General features: G+C 41.1%; 1 protein-coding gene and 1 non-coding gene across 2 annotated transcripts in view; both read left to right on the forward strand.

Moving 5' to 3' along the window:
- Nucleotides 1-7,169: 7,169 nt before the first annotated feature.
- Nucleotides 7,170-7,242, forward strand: trnat-ugu (transfer RNA threonine (anticodon UGU)). The gene has a single exon. It is a non-coding gene; the product is annotated as a tRNA-Thr (tRNA).
- Nucleotides 7,243-15,386: 8,144 nt separating this feature from the next.
- The window catches only part of LOC132871306 (polyadenylate-binding protein 1A-like), a 12,516-nt gene continuing 10,679 nt past the window's right edge, over nucleotides 15,387-17,223 (forward strand). Inside the window, exon 1 of the mRNA XM_060905421.1 lies at nucleotides 15,387-15,454. The gene's annotated coding sequence lies outside the window, so the exon portion shown is untranslated. The remainder of the gene's footprint in view (nucleotides 15,455-17,223) is intronic.

The raw sequence follows: 17,223 nt of genomic DNA on the forward strand, positions 1-17,223 counted from the left end.
AAAAAGACCTAAGACAGTTGAGCAACTAGAATCCTACATTAGACAAGAATGGGTTAACATTCCTATCCCTAAACTTGAGCAACTTGTCTCCTCAGTCCCCAGACGTTTACAGACTGTTGTAAAGAGAAAAGGGGATGTCTCACAGTGGTAAACATGGCCTTGTCCCAACTTTTTTGAGATGTGTTGTCATGAAATTTAAAATTACTTAATTTTTCTCTTTAAATGATACATTTTCTCAGTTTAAACATTTGATATGTCATCTATGTTCTATTCTGAATAAAATATGGAATTTTGAAACTTCCACACCATTGCATTCCGTTTTTATTTACAATTTGTACTTTGTCCCAACTTTTTTGGAATCGGGGTTGTGTATGCAGGTTTAATATGAATGAAATAGAGCATTTGGGAATGACTTTCAGCTAACAGTAGGTGATTCTCTGAACAAACCTGAGAGCCGAGGCTTAGAGATGAGTTTATGGAGCGTAAATAAATAAGTGGTGAGAGGAATAAGGGAGACGTCCGGACGTCCTTTTCTCCACAGCCTGGTTTGACATGCCGAAGTGGTTTGCTGTTCATTACTTCTCCATTATGCTCCGTCCCTTTGGAAGGACATCTCCTTGGATTTATTATGGGATGTCTGTACTCAGCTGTGGTACTGCACTGCACACACACACACACACACACACACACAGACATCTGCTGTTTCTCAAGGGACTCTGCAGGTACACACTATTAAAAAATGGTGAATTCTAAAACCTCAGTCATCCTCTGGTACCCCTTTTCGACCAACAGGGACCAGGTTCCATTCTCGTTAGTGCACCAAACTTGAACCGTTCAGAGCATTTAGGAAAAAAATTAATCGGTTCGTAATAAAAGTTGGCTCCCAGCTGGAATCAAGATATAGCTGGTTTTTCCAACACGAACCGTGATGACATCAGTTGGAGAGGAATCAGAGCACAGCAATGGAGAACGCAACGGAAAAGGATACATCTTCAGAAAAAATCGACCGAAAACAAATACCTGCAATAACAGAACAAAAGGTTGCAGGTGATCAATGTACACCACCATCTTGCTCCTACTGTTTACTCCCGTTGTGCTTTGTGCCACGCCCTTTGTTCATGACGCATCCTTGATTACAGCGGTTCTGCTCAAAACTGGTGAAAATATCGGCTGGTTCGCTTGGCACCAAGGTTCAAAGAATCCTGAGTGGAACCAGTTCAAGAACCCGTTCCCTGTTGGTTGAAAAGGGGTATCGGAGAATGTTTGTATGAAGATCTGTGCATCAGAGGGTTTTCCTGCCAGATAATGCTGTAAGTAAAACCTCTTTAGGAATTAAAGAACTATTAACTAGCCAAAGAAGCCTTCAGGAATCCTTTTATCCAGGATAGAGTGGAATATATATTTTTTTCTGTTACCGTCCTTACAGAGTTTGCATGTTGTCCACATGTCCTTACAGGTTTTCTCTGGGTTCACTAGTTTCCTCCCATTGGATTGCTAAATTGCCCCTTATTATTATACATGGACAGGTCTCCCAACTAGGGTGTATATCCACGCCATGCCCAGTATTCCCAAGATCGGCTTCAGCTCCACCACTACTCTGACCAGGAAAAAGTGATGATGAAGATGAATAAATGAAAGATACTGAGATTCTGTTCAGTTATGTCGCGAGTGAATGGCCCACACTCCAGAGCTCATTTTCTGACATAGTCTCCTGTGGCTTCTGCCATTAATACAAGACTAATAGTTTCACCACTGAGGCCTGACGTTGACCGAGTTGAACTGTCATTTCTGCTGTTTACTGTGAGCAGATTTTCTCCCAGCTTGGGTCGTCCTCTCCTGACTGCTGCCTCCACATACGCTCCACCTGCTCGCTCGGCCTCATTCTCCCGTCATTGGCTAATGGGCTGGAAATCACCCATTTCACCTTTCATGAACTGAGTGCAGAGCCAAGCTGTTTTCCTGCAGGCTGCTGCTTGCTGGGGCGATCAGGCCCAGGTGCTTATTCTTTCATGCAGAATGTATACGTTGTCATTGAAACAGCTTCTCATGCACTAGTAGTGCTCAGTCAAATTAGACCTATGATGTACATGTTTATGCACTGATGAGCACATCTTACACTTACACCAGGTGCTAGAATTTTCTTTTCCAAGACAATTTTTTTTAACTGCTACTAAGCGACAGAAACTTAGAAATCAACTGAATTAGACCAGGATGAAGATGATTGATATTATTCTATCGACATTCACTGGATATGAGCAATCGTGCGCTCTGATTGGCTACTCTACAACAAGGATATCAGCTCATATACCATGAGTAGAGAAAAACAAAATGGTGGCGCGCATCAAGTCAGATATCACTTTGTTATCAGGTATTTAAAAGAAACAGAAATAGCTAAAAGAATATAGCTTTCTTTTCCCCCACGATATCTCCTGTTCCACACTCCAGCCCAGTCGGTGGCGGTAATGCACCTTTAAGTTGGTTTGCCAACCGCCAAAAAAAAACTCTAAAGAAGAAGAAAATGCCGGAGCGTGTTGCTGAACCAACCAAGGACGAAATAAAAACTCTACTTGAAAACAAAACCCCAAAAAATAAAAAAAAAGCAACAAAATATGGAATAAAAGTATTTGATGGTAAGAACGTATCTTTTTTACATTTTTCAAGAATTATTATTATTATTCTCATTCTCATCTCATTATCTCTAGCCGCTTTATCCTGTTCTACAGGGTCGCAGGCGAGCTGGAGCCTATCCCAGCTGACTACGGGCGAAAGGCGGGGTACACCCTGGACAAGTCACCAGGTCATCACAGGGCTGACACATAGACACAGACAACCATTCACATTCACACCTACAGTCAATTTAGAGTCACCAGTTAACCTAACCTGCATGTCTTTGGACTGTGGGGGAAACCGGAGCACCCGGAGGAAACCCACGCGGACACGTGGAGAACATGCAAACTCTACACAGAAAGGCCCTCGCTGGCCACGGGGCTTGAACCCAGGACCTTCTTGCTGTGAGGCGACAGCGCTAACCACTACACCACCGTGCCGCCCTATTATTATTATAGCATTTTTCACAAATTGCTCCTGTCATTTCACCGGTTTGTTTACATTCGAAGCGGAAATTATTTTGTCTGACGTTTTGTATAAAGTTTTTATTTATCGGATTTGCAAAAAATAAAATAAAAATGCTCCGTTTCTTAAAATCCAGTGAATGTGGATAGAATAAAACAGTTATTCCACTCAATCTTGTCGTACACGACTTATAGCCGACTCGGTGCTACGCGCCTCATCGGCTATCAGCTCATGTATGACTCGATTTCGTGGAATAACTTAATTATTCATTATTCAGTCGGCATATAGATATATGGACCCACATCCCAGATTAATAAACCTCTGGATATTTGTTAAATATGTAGTACTAGTCCAGCAAACTTACAGAGAATGAATGATGTTTTCAGATGAAACAGTGGAGTTGCTTTAAAACAAAAATAATCTTTTAGCAGATAAGTCATAGAAGTTACTTTTCACATGAATACGCAACGTTACTGAATTTCGTCAATTAAAAACTTTTACTTTTTAATACATAAAAGAGCAGCATTTTGACCTCAACTCATGTATATGCTTGGTTGAACACAATACTAAAACTTTGAACTGAGTTTGAAACATGATCAGAATGTTCAGTACTTCTTCCACATATGTTAGTTTTTCACATCTATAGCATGTGATTGTATCTGATTACCTGATCACACAATGGTCACATATATACAATTTCAGGGCAAAACTTAATAAAATGCGCTTTTTCTTTTGGGATTATGTGAATGGGATGTTATGATCACAGGTGAAATGTGTGTGATTTTTTTTCCCCCCAAGCCTTCTTTTTACTAAGTGGCTAATGACGTATTTTTGTCGAGGTTGCTAGTCCTGTCTCACAAAATATACAGTACTGTGCAAAAGTCTCAGGCACATAGAAAGAAATGCTGTAGAGCAGTGGGTCTCAAACCAGTCCAGCCAATGAAAACAGAGTTATTATTTGAAATCTCAGCAAGGAACTTTTATAGACATACCTCAAGTACATAAGAGATCACAGACATCGGAAACACACCACTGTGCAATCGAGTCGAGCTCGTAACGTTGCAGCTTTCATATAGCCTACTATTAGCTTTTCAATTCCCTTTTATCAACAGCCTTTTTAAAGGCTATATCCTTGCATATATCTCATCTCATTATCTCTAGCCACTTTATCCTGTTCTACAGGGTCGCAGGCAAGCTGGAGCCTATCCCAGCTGACTACGGGCGAAAGGCGGGGTACACCCTGGACAAGTCGCCAGGTCATCACAGGGCTGACACATAGACACAGACAACCATTCACACTCACATTCACACCTACGGTCAATTTAGAGTCACCAGTTAACCTAACCTGCATGTCTTTGGACTGTGGGGGAAACTGGAGCACCCGGAGGAAACCCACGCGGACACGGGGAGAACATGCAAACTCCACACAGAAAGGCCCTCGCCGGCCACGGGGCTCGAACCCAGGACCTTCTTGCTGTGAGGCGACAGCACTAACCACTACACCACCGTGCCGCCCTCATGTAAATATATGATTTCTATTCATATAAAGTTAGTAAATGGGTAATTTAATAAAAATACAGATGTTATAATGGACTTAAGTGATACGGATATATGGTTGGGGTTTTTTTTTTTTACATTTTTACATGCGATATTTAGCATTTCCTTTTTTTGGTGAAAATGGTGATTGCTGACATTACAACAAGTAAAAATAATTTGTTTGGGATGTAAATAAAGGGTTAATACTGAGAAACCAGACTTGGCAAATTTTGCAAAGTAGGTTACATACTGTATGCTCCCTGACTATAAAGTTTCTTCAAAACATGTTGCACTCAAGTCTCTATCAGTGAGCCTTTGACATCATAAACAAAGGACTTCAATTAAAACTCTAAAGGATTCTTATCATGCTGCAAATATTTGTAAGTTCCTGGTTACACAATTCCAACTTTTAGCACTAGGAAACTTGGGACAAGAACTCTATGAGATGTACACGGAAAAAGCATGAGGTTAAGAAAATTACAAGTTAAAAACGACAAGAAGACAGTCATATATATCCCCCACCCTATATGCCAACTATGTACCAAGTTTCAAGATATTGTCACATTTTTCAAGTTCTGCTGCAGGAAACCAACCCTACCTCTTTACACTGACCTCAGCAGCCCATGGCATAAACCCACCGGACCTTTGGTCCAGGTGAGCTAAAAATTAAAATTTCTCACATTTCTTAGAATCAAAAGGCACATATACATTATCTTGTTAACGTACATACCAAGTTTCAAATCTGTATCATGAATAGTTTTGGATATATGCTCTGGAAATGAACATTGTTCTTAGGAACTAATTCAAAATCTATTTTTTTATGTAAAAATTTGAAAATTAATTTTTTCCAAAAATCCAAAATAGCAAAACACAGCAGTTCACATGTTGCTTGATACGTATACAAAGTTTCATGAAAATGTCTTCAGTAGTTTTAAAGATATGGCCTGGAAATGAAAACATGACCAGATGGAACCCGTTTCTATATCCCCCGCCAAACTTCGTTTGGGCAGAGGATAAAAAAAAGAACCAAAAATACTGTGGGTGGTAAAAGAGAGCAACAGGACTTGCTTGAAGATTCTTGAAGATGTTTCACCTCTCATCCGAAAGGCTTCTAAGACAGAAGAAGTATTCAGATGAGAGGTGAAACGTCTTCAAGAATCTTCAAGCAAGTCCAGTTGCTCTCTTTTACCACCCACAGTTTACTATGACCTGGATGACTGAGAATCTTCACAGACATGCAACCAAAAATACTGTTTGGATTTTTTTGGGCTGGAGTTCTCATCACCTGAAAACCATTGGCTGCTGCTGAGGATGACCCCATATGAAGAGCCTGAAGATCAGGAGGTCACTCATGGTGCTTATGGTTCATCTCTTGAGGGCTTGGCCTGTCCAGTGTTTTTGTTAGCTCAGATGAGAAAGTAGCCAGAATGTACAGTCCACAGCCCACTCTACGATTGACACACCACATTATTTAAAATGTGTGTCTTTTTTTGTGAGACGAATAGTAAACAGAAGCTAACTGCAGCTAAGAACTAAAGGGGCGGTCACACAGCACTCCACGTCTATATCACGTACAAAAAGATACAAAAATCTAGTGGACGTGGTCGTAAGTGCTAATTTTGGGTCAATTTTGGCTTTGCCGTGCTTTGTACGGGGTATGGCCGTCGGCGGCTGTTTCACTGCTGCAGCACTGCCTAAGCACAGCTAACCAAGTCCAGCCACGCACCCAGATGTTCCGTACCACCCTCCTCCTCCTCCTCCTCCTTCTTCTCTCAGCAAGGATATGTTGAGCCTGTATCAGTTGGTTCTGTTGGTGCTGGAGCATTAAGATGAGGACATCACAGCGTTGAGGGTTCATGTTCACCCCTTGACATCTAGACTGCAAGTGCCGAGGTCTCAGAAAATTACGGTATTTATACATGCCGCAAATCAGAAGTGATGCAGAAGTGATTAGACAGTGATCAATCGAATTTAGAACTTGTTTGAGACGTCGTTTGACGGGCTTAGACAGTGCTATGTACGCGGAAAAATCCATTTCTCAGTGATAAGCCGCTAAACACACGCTATATCCCGTGATACCAACGCGTAACACCCATCCGATGACCGTGCTCTGCCCGTGATAGACCGCCAAACTTTCGCGTCTTACCACGTCTCCCCAAGTTTTAATAACGGCCGGGACACTGATTATCACGTGTTTTTCACGTGTGTTGCACGTCTTTACCACGTGTGCCGGCCGTGGTTGTCCACGGTCTAAAGTTTTGAGCAGTCCAAAACTTTTTGCCGCGTCCGACGCCGTTCCGATTTTCCCCTGCGTCCTGTCATGTCTGTATATCGACTGTAACACGTCTTAACTTCGACATCAACACGAACAACATCGTCTGCTTCACCGGAGAGCACTTTTTGACGGGTTTTGGCCGTGATAAAGCCGTAAAGCGCTGTGTGACCGGGCCTTAAAGTTGTGAGTGATGTGACACCAATTTCTGTGGGCTGTTTTGAGGATCGGTGCAGGGGCTTCAAGGTTCTGCTGTGGCCCCAAGCTTCAGCAGCTGAGAAAGAGTTAAGGCTCCATAGCTCAGTGGTGAGAGCACTGGCCTTGTAAACCAGGGGTTGTGAGTTCAATCCTCACTGGGGCCTGTAAGGCAGGGCTACCAAAATTCCTTGGAGTGAGATATTTTTTTTGGGGGGGGGTCGACGGCAAAATTTTTCCGCACACCATGCAGTAAGTGGGAATTTTGTATTCAGTTTGATATTCACTTGTCCCCCTGCATTCTGGTGTTTTGTTTGTGGGTCATCCAGCTGGAGATGGACAATGGGGGGGGGGGGGGGGGGGGGTGTTGAGATTTTGGATTTAGTAGATGTTCCTGCATTCTGGTGGATTTTTGGAGTGGCCTGCTGTGCCATACCTACATTCTTACACACCCTGACTTGCCAGGCCTTCAGTTTGTGGCCAACAAAAACACCAAGTTTTGGCTTAAAAGTCCCCACACTAGAAAACTACAGATGACTGCCAATGTTCCTGTAGCCCTATAGACCTGTGTTTCAGATTTAAAGGCAAGTTCATGTTTGAAAATATTTCATCAGCTAAGCCTAAACACCTTCTGAATTGAAACTAAATGTTAAGTTTTTAATAACTGTTGCAAAAAATAAGATTGTCCCTCACTGACTATTCATTATGCATTTAAGGGCTTTCCCCACCACTGGGTTCAGCAGAAGATTGGCATGGGGAAAAATATCAACAGCAAAAGAACAAATAAAATGCTTAAACAGTAAGCAAAATGTGCAAGAAACATTAAAATGATTAAGTTTGAACAGTATTGAAACACAAAAAGCTGAACCTTGGCCATAGGTGGGAATGTGCACACAAAGTTGGGCTTAAAAATTTTGGTCATACTTAACTAAGCTATATTAATATATTTCTTATTAATTTATTTCTTATCTATGTTTCTTATTAGTAATAGAGCATTCGTCAGGGCCTGTTATCTGACAAATATTCTCTACGTGTCTTGCCCTCTTTGAAACCCTGTCTCCTCAGTATATTGTTCTCTGTCTTTTTTTTAATTATTCACAAGTTCAAGTTCTTTGATATTACAGGTGACCATGCTTTATTTACTTTAACTGAGCAGTTACATACATCATAAATAATTAAAAATAAATACCCTGTAAATAAACAATAGGTATGGTGGCTAATGGCTCTTCTTGCATTTGTAATATTATCTCTTACTTGCTTTATTTTACAACATTTCCAGTATGGCTTCAAATAAAGTCATAAAGTATGATAACATACAGTAAACAAACTAAAAATGCGCCTTAATAACCGTGTGCTAAGGAGGTGCTCTCCCGTGCTGCTTGTTGGGGAAGATAGAGGCTGTGGCACGGCAGTAGGCCTATAATGATTTAGCATGCCTAGTACACAGCTCTCAATATGGCATTAAATATTTTCACAACACTTATAGGCTAAAACAACTAAGAAACTTTATATAAGTTCATAATTACGCCAGTAACGCCACACATTGGCGTGCACATGTACAAACCTGTCTGAGATACCCGTCTTCAACTCGAATACCTTCTTCTCTCTCCTCTTCCTCTAAATTGACGGTAGGCAATTATCCAACTTCCGGCGAGTGCAGCATCATTAGATGCGCCACCTACCATAGGGGAGTGTGTACAGAAGGGAACACCTCTCTGCCTGTTTAGCCGTGCGTAAGGCATAATTGATCGATCGCAAGTGGTTGGCGCGACGCAATGGGTAGCCTAGATCAGATAGATAAAATAGATTTTTTTCTAGCGTGAGAAATCGGAGGTATGGCGTGTGAGCGTGTGAAGACAATCAAATGCGTGTGTCTCACGCTTATTGCGTGAGAGTTGGCAGCCCAGCATTAACATGACTGGGTATAAAAAGAGCATCTTGGAGTGGCAGCGGCTCTCAGAAGTAAAGATGGGAAGAGGATCACCAATCCCCCTAATTTTGCGCCGACAAATAGTGGCGCAATATCAGAAAGGAGTTCGACAGTGTAAAATTGCAAAGAGTTTGAACATATCATCATCTACAGTGCATAATATCATCAAAAGATTCAGAGAATCTGGAAGAATCTCTGTGCTTAAGGGTCAAGGCCGGAAAACCATACTGGGTGCCCGTGATCTTCGGGCCCTTAGACGGCACTGCATCACATACAGGCATGCTTCTGTATTGGAAATCACAAAATGGGCTCAGGAATATTTCCAGAGAACATTATCTGTGAACACAATTCACCGTGCCATCCGCCGTTGCCAGCTAAAACTCTATAGTTCAAAGAAGAAGCCGTATCTAAACATGATCCAGAAGCGCAGACGTCTTCTCTGGGCCAAGGCTCATTTAAAATGGACTGTGGCAAAGTGGAAAACTGTTCTGTGGTCAGACAAATCAAAGTTTGAAGTTCTTTATGGAAATCAGGGACGCCGTGTCATTCGGACTAAAGAGGAGAAGGACGACCCAAGTTGTTATCAGCGCTCAGTTCAGAAGCCTGCATCTCTGATGGTATGGGGTTGCATTAGTGCGTGTGGCATGGGCAGCTTACACATCTGGAAAGACACCATCAATGCTGAAAGGTATATCCAGGTTCTAGAGCAACATATGCTCCCATCCAGACGACGTCTCTTTCAGGGAAGACCTTGCATTTTCCAACATGACAATGCCAAACCACATACTGCATCAATTACAGCATCATGGCTGCGTAGAAGAAGGGTCCGGGTACTGAACTGGCCAGCCTGCAGCCCAGATCTTTCACCCATAGAAAACATTTGGCACATCATAAAACAGAAGATACGACAAAAAAGACCTAAGACAGTTGAGCAACTAGAATCCTACATTAGACAAGAATGGGTTAACATTCCTATCCCTAAACTTGAGCAGCTTGTCTCCTCAGTCCCCAGACGTTTACAGACTGTTGTAAAGAGAAAAGGGGATGTCTCACAGTAGTAAACATGGCCTTGTCCCAACTTTTTTGAGATGTGTTGTTGTCATGAAATTTAAAATCACCTAATTTTTCTCTTTAAATGATACATTTTCTCAGTTTAAACATTTGATATGTCATCTATGTTCTATTCTGAATAAAATATGGAATTTTGAAACTTCCACATCATTGCATTCCGTTTTTATTTACAATTTGTAGTTTGTCCCAACTTTTTTGGAATCGGGGTTGTACCTCTGCAGATGGACATCAGGAAATTCTTCATCCAAAACAGAGGCAGGGAGAGAAGCAGTAAGGAGAGATGTGGATAAGGTGGAGGGAGGTAAGATGATCTAGCTGTATGTTAATATTATCATCATTGATCTATGCTCGGTCAGCTGGCAACAGTGATGCTACTGTAGTTGTTGATGCTGTATGCATTTGATTTCCGGCTGTCAACCTTCAGTAAGTTCACTGCATTGTCAAAAGTAGTTAGTTAATTCTAATCTACAGAATCCCATAGCACTCAAAAGTCAGTGCATACTAGCATTTATATAAGCTACATAAACTATGCAGTATTGCCAGGGTGAAAATCAATAACTACCATAAACCTTTGATGGGGGGGGCTGTGACCCAATAGAGCTTTATGTCTAGCAATGCCCTGGGTCTGTATTCATCTTCTAAAAATTAAAAGTGGAGCATAACTTGGTTCCATGGTGTAACGGTTAGCACTCTGGCCTTTGAACCCAGTCATCCGAGTCCAATTCTTGGTGGAACCTTTAAAAGCTTTTGCCCACTTTGAATGATGGACAAAGAAATAACTTTTGTTAAAGATGAAAATGGGTCATGGCTGTGAATTTTGGTCCATGCAGTTAATGTGTGCATTGGGTGCAACATGGTGGCTCGGGGAGCATTAGAACAGAGCTCTGATGGTGGCATGGTCGGGCTTGTTCTACGAACGTGGTCATCAGACAAAATGGGATTCACCTTGCTCCTGGACCAAGCGTCTGATTTTTGCCTCATACGTTACTGATTTTCAGGTAAAGCGGCTCAGTTGGGAGAGCATTGGAACGCTATATGGACGAAATCTCAGCAAAGCTGCAAAGTCACAATTCACTGTCACAATATTCATGCAGCTTGTGACCAATAAATACTGTTAAAACCTGACTGTAAGAATGAAGTGAAAATGGCAAATAACATGAGAAAATATTCCTGTTTCAACAGCTGTCCTAAACAGAAAGGAAGGATAGCCTTTGTGTTGGTATTTAAATAAACAGATAGAAAGGAAGGGAGAACTATACAAAAGAAAAAGATAAACTGAAATAATGTCTGTAAAAATAATTATAGTAGTAAAAGAGCTGTTCATAAAATGACCAGAGACTGAAATGGAAAAGGAAAAAAAACAGTGAAGGGGAGCGCTATAAAGATATGTAAGGAATGGGGGTAAAGTTGAGAAAATAAGAGGAGGTAATGGGGATGGGGGTCAGGAGATACTTGTCTTAGGGCCAGTTTGATCAGATATGACGGTTTAACACACAAACCAAATCCACGCGATGTGAGGGGTAAGATGGCGGCCAGATGGCTTCACTCTGACGAGCCTATGAGCTCTCGGTCCGGGAGAGAAGATGTAAAGCCACCCACAGTGCGTTTACATGCACATAGAGAAAATCGAATTTCTGCCGTTGCTCGACTGAAATCGAAGCTCTAAATGGCATGTAAACACCTTAGCTCGGCTGAAATTGAACCGAACTTGATTTCTCGCAATCGAGCTACACGACCTAGATTATGCGATTGTAGCCGAGCTACTTAGTGCATGTAAACCCTATCGAGCTACGGAGTCGAGCCGCTTACTTCAGCACTGCCCCTTCCGGAAGTGACGAGTGACGAGACCACAAGCGGGAAAAACAACAGCCTCGGTCGGCATGACAACGAATCATGACAACTGCATGAATCTTTTCTTTTTGTGGCATTGTTTGCACTGTTAAAATTTAGCTCACTTACTGTATCACCAAATACATCTGTACAGCTGTTGCATAGCTGTGAATTGTGTACATAAACAAGTCATTGTATTTGTGTGTGTGTGTGTGTGTGTGTGTGTGTGTGTGTGTGTGTGTGTGTGTGTGTGTGTCCAACATCTGAAGAATGTCAATAAAAACAAAACAATTATGATTGGAAGAAGGCACTCACTAAAGTTAATGGTAGCACATCTTGCGCAACGCTGAATTTAATACAACTTAAAGTGATTCACCGCATTTACTTCACCAGTTCTAAACTAGCCAAGATATATCCCAATATCAAAGATACATGTAATAGATGCAATTTATCTCCAGCTAACATGACACACATGTGTTTTGGTCTTGTCCTTGTCTCCATGATTATTGGACTAATATTTTCCATCATATGTCCAAATTTCTCAACCTCACATTGCTACCAAGTGTAGAAATTGGTGTTTTTGGGATAATACCAAATCATGAGAAGGTCACAAAGTGGGCAAAGAACGTCATTGCTTTTACATCCCTACTTGCGAGGAGAAGAATATTACTGGGCTGGAAATCACCGCTTGCCCTTACAGCATCCACATGGCTTAAAGACCTCATGATGTTTCTTAGTCTGGAAAAAATCAAATACAATTTAAGAGGGGCTCTTGAGAAATTTGAGTTAACCTGGAACTCAGCACTAGAATACATAAATAAATTAAAAACACTTGAAGATCTTTAAGCATTGCTAAAGCAGAATTTGACCTTGCTATCTTACTCCCTAACCGACTTCTGGTTTTTTTTTTTTTTTTTTTTTTTTGGTGTTGTTGTTGTTGTTGTTCTATAATTTTCATGTGTGCTCAGTTAAATAATGTATATATGTTGGGTTTTTTTCTCTTCATAATTACATGTTAATTGATAAAAGGACATGCATCTCTGAAGGTAGCTTGTTTAGCTACATTGTTATATGCACATTGTATTGTATGTAGTGAGGAGGGTAGGAGAGGGTGGGGAATGAAAGGGTTTATTTGAAGGGGGAAAAAAATGGAAAATGAAGCTTTCAATGTCAATTGTACTTTTTATATGTGAAATCAATAAACATATATGTAAAAAAAAAACAATTGAACTTTTTGTGTGTTTATTAAGACATAAGTTAAATTGTAAGCAAAAAATATATATATTTTTTGTAAGCAAAAAATGGACTTTAGAAAAATATCATTGTGCAAAATAAGTTGTCTTACCCTTACGAAAATCTACCATGGTTTACTATGGTTTTACCATGGTTTTTATGTAGTAACCATGATTCTACCATGGTATCTCATGGTTATTCTAAGTACTATGAACCAACCATAGTATTACTATGGTTCATCCATGGTAGTAACCATGGTTCTACTATGGTATTTCATGGTGATTCTAAGTACTATGAACCAACCATAGCATTACTGTGGTTTATCCATAGTACTGCAGTAGCTGTGGTAGCATCATAGTTGTATGTGTAATAGGTCATAGTAACTACGAAACTAGTTTAAAAAGGGTATGGTTTTTAAACCCTTACGAAAATCTACCATGGTTAACTATGGTTTTATCATGGTTTTATGTAGTAACCATGGTTATACTATGGTTTTTATGTAGTAATCATGATTCTACCATGGTATCTCATGGTTATTCTAAATACTATGAACCAACCATAGTATTACTATGGTTCATCCATGGTAGTAACCATGGATCTACTATGGCATTTCATGGTGATTCTAAGTACTATGAACCAACCATAGCATTACTGTGGTTTATCCATAGTACTGCAGTAGCTGTGGTAGCATCATAGTTGTATGTGTAATAGGTCATAGTAACTACGAAATTAGTTTAAAAAGGGATAGTATGGTTTTTAAAAGGATGCACTAACTGTAGTATTACCATGCTTTCGTCCAACAGTCAATGCTGTAGAGAAGGATCTCCATTAGCCCAGATACATTAACATTTACCATAGTGAAACCATGGTTAAATCATGGTGAAACCATAGTCATGAACCATGGTTTTCATGGTTACCCAAAAAACCATGAAAACCATGAATAACTATAAACCATGGTAAAACCATGGTTAGTTTTCATAGTAAAACCATGGTTAATTTTCGTAAGGGATCCCTTTTTAAACTAGTTTCGTAGTTACTATGACCTATTACACATACAACTATGATGCTACCACAGCTACTGCAGTACTATGGATAAACCACAGTAATGCTATGGTTGGTTCATAGTACTTAGAATCACCATGAAATGCCATAGTAGAACCATGGTTACTACCATGGATGAACCATAGTAATACTATGGTTGGTTCATAGTACTTAGAATCACCATGAGATACCATGGTAGAATCATGGTTACTACATAAAAACCATGGTAAAACCATAGTAAACCATGGTAGATTTTCGTAAGGGAAAGGATGCACTAACTGTAGTATTACCATGCTTTCGTCCAACAGTCAATGCTGTAGAGAAGGATCTCGATTAACAGCCCAGATCCATTAACATCTACTTAGAACCTAAAAATTTAAGTGAACATTGAGGTAAAATGCACCATGGTTTTCATGGTTACCCAAAAAACCATGAAAACCATGAATAACTATAAACCATGGTTAGTTTTCATAGTAAAACCATGGTTAATTTTCGTAAGGGTACAAAACAGTAGTCTGCGCAGGACAGTTTGTAGCCATACAGTCTGTTAGAGCAAGCCTAACACGGAACTGGCCCAGTGTTGCCAGATTGGGGGGTTTTAAGTGCATTTTGTCGGATTTGAACATGTTTTGGGCTGGAATACGTCAGCAGTATCTGGCAACACTATAGCTCTTCTTCATGACGACAACCGGAAGTGTACCAACACGATGGGGCGTGTAGCGCCACGTGTGGCTCGGGTGCACAACGCACCTTGTACAATAGCCCGATTTCACTTGGGCATGTAGGATTGGATTTCTCTGGCACCCCTGCTGGGACCCTTTGCTCGATTACCGACAGCAGCTCGATTTGGATGCGCATGTAAACGCACTGAATGAATGGGCTACTGACTCAGTACTGAGCGATCAGGATGCTCTCTCTCTCTCTCTCTCTCTCAGGGAGCTGATGTCACTTGGTCACATGACCTGGGGTTTTCCCCTAAAGTTTAGGGGAAAACCCAGGTCACATGATTCAGACAATTTCATTAGTTCAATTAGTTTAAAAGAATACAGTTTAATTAGTTTAAATGAAAACAGTTTAATTAGTTATGTTTCAAAATCTGCAGCTATATAAGAGCCACACATCCACACAGAGCTTCAGAGCGACACGAACCTTCACAGCGAGTTTCCAGCGATTCATCAGCAATTCATCAGCGATTCATCAGCAATTCATCAGCGATTCATCAGCGATTCACGATTCATCAGCGATTCATCAGCGGCTAAATCTTCTCCTTCGTAGTAAGTCACCTTGTACTAACTGAGTGATTTGTGTATTTTTTTTTTTTTAAGTTTTAATAATCTACTAACACGACACACACTAATCGCATGACAGTCTGCAGGGCCGTTGAGGACACCGAGCTCATGTCCTCGGCATTTTTTTCCCACGGTATTTTTTTTTTTTCACTCAGAAATGTGAAATTAATATATGATGAAAATCGTTCTGACTTTGATCGGTGGAAAATTCTAAATTCAGCTTGCATCCCCCTGTTCTCATTTGTTTGTCTAAAAATAAAGTCCACATAATCATTTTTAAACGAAGCTGAAATATCCGACATTGGAAACATTTCATATCAGGCAGCCTCGCGATAGTCAGCTCAGCACCGCGGGATACACAAGAGCTGAGAAGTGTTCTCATCAAGGTCCGACTCCGCAGCCAGGCAGTTTGTCAATTAGTCGTGGAATCTGAAAATTGACATAAGATGAAGAAGTCTACTACACTAAAACAAACCAAACTCAGCTTTGGAAAGTCAACAAGTGAGAGAAAAAGAAAGAGGGAAGAAGGGGAGTTAATTTTGCCAGTCACTGACAGTTCTGTGCCGGAATGCTTATGATCATTAACAGTGCAATTTTAATTAGCATTTCGAGCAACAACAGTCGAAGCCACTTAGCGAGATAGGATTTTCGTTTTCCAGGCGGCACAAACTCTTTTATTCTCTCTCGTCTCGATGTGATTTGGTGCGTTTCAGATCAGAAAAGGCTGGACAGTCGTGACCTGTTGTTTATGAAGTTATTGGGTACTGACGAGACTTGAGCTATTTTGCTAACTTACCAGACTATAGGCTAACGGGAACACAAGACACTATTGTTCTGATCATTGGTTGTATTTTCGAACGGAAATGAAAACGGGTAGCAAACTTATTATGTTCACATTTTATTTACAACATGATGTACCACCTCTGACTGCTTTCTGTCAATCATGAAGAGCCCAGCCGCGTTCACAGCTCCTCCTCCGATCAGCAGCTGGAGATGAGCCTCCTCTCGGGAAGTCTTGTCCCGCCCCTCTTATTCACTCCCATCTCCAGTGAGGCTCAGTCTCCGAACGGAGCGTTTTAGTCGGTTTTGTCCAATAACCGTCTAGTATTTTGTTATTGAAAAGGGCAGATATTTTTTAAAAAGCAATTGAAGTTCATTCAGGCTCGGCTAGATTGCGTTGTCACTCTCACTCACACTCACTCACTCACTCACACTCTCTCACTCACTCACACTCACTCACTCACTCACTCACACTCTCTCACTCACTCACACTCACTCACTCACTCTCACTCACACTCACTCACTCACACTCTCTCTCTCTCTCTCACTCACTCACTCACTCACACTCCATCACTCACTCACTCACTCACTCACTCACTCACTCACACTCCATCACTCACTCAAACTCTCACTCACTCACTCACTCACTCACTCACTCACTCACTCACACTCCATCACTCACTCAAACTCTCACTCACTCACTCACTCACTCACTCACACTCCATCACTCACTCAAACTCTCACTCACTCACTCACTCACTCACTCACTCACTCACTCACTCACTCACACTCCATCACTCACTCAAACTCTCACTCACTCACTCACTCACTCACTCACTCACTCACTCACTCACACTCCATCACTCACTCAAACTCTCACTCACTCACTCTCCATCACTCACTCACTCACTCACTCACTCACTCACTCACTCACTCACTCACACTCCATCACTCACTCAAACTCTCACTCACTC

Source organism: Neoarius graeffei, chromosome 23, assembly GCF_027579695.1.
Source record: "Neoarius graeffei isolate fNeoGra1 chromosome 23, fNeoGra1.pri, whole genome shotgun sequence".
Taxonomy (NCBI): domain Eukaryota; kingdom Metazoa; phylum Chordata; class Actinopteri; order Siluriformes; family Ariidae; genus Neoarius; species Neoarius graeffei.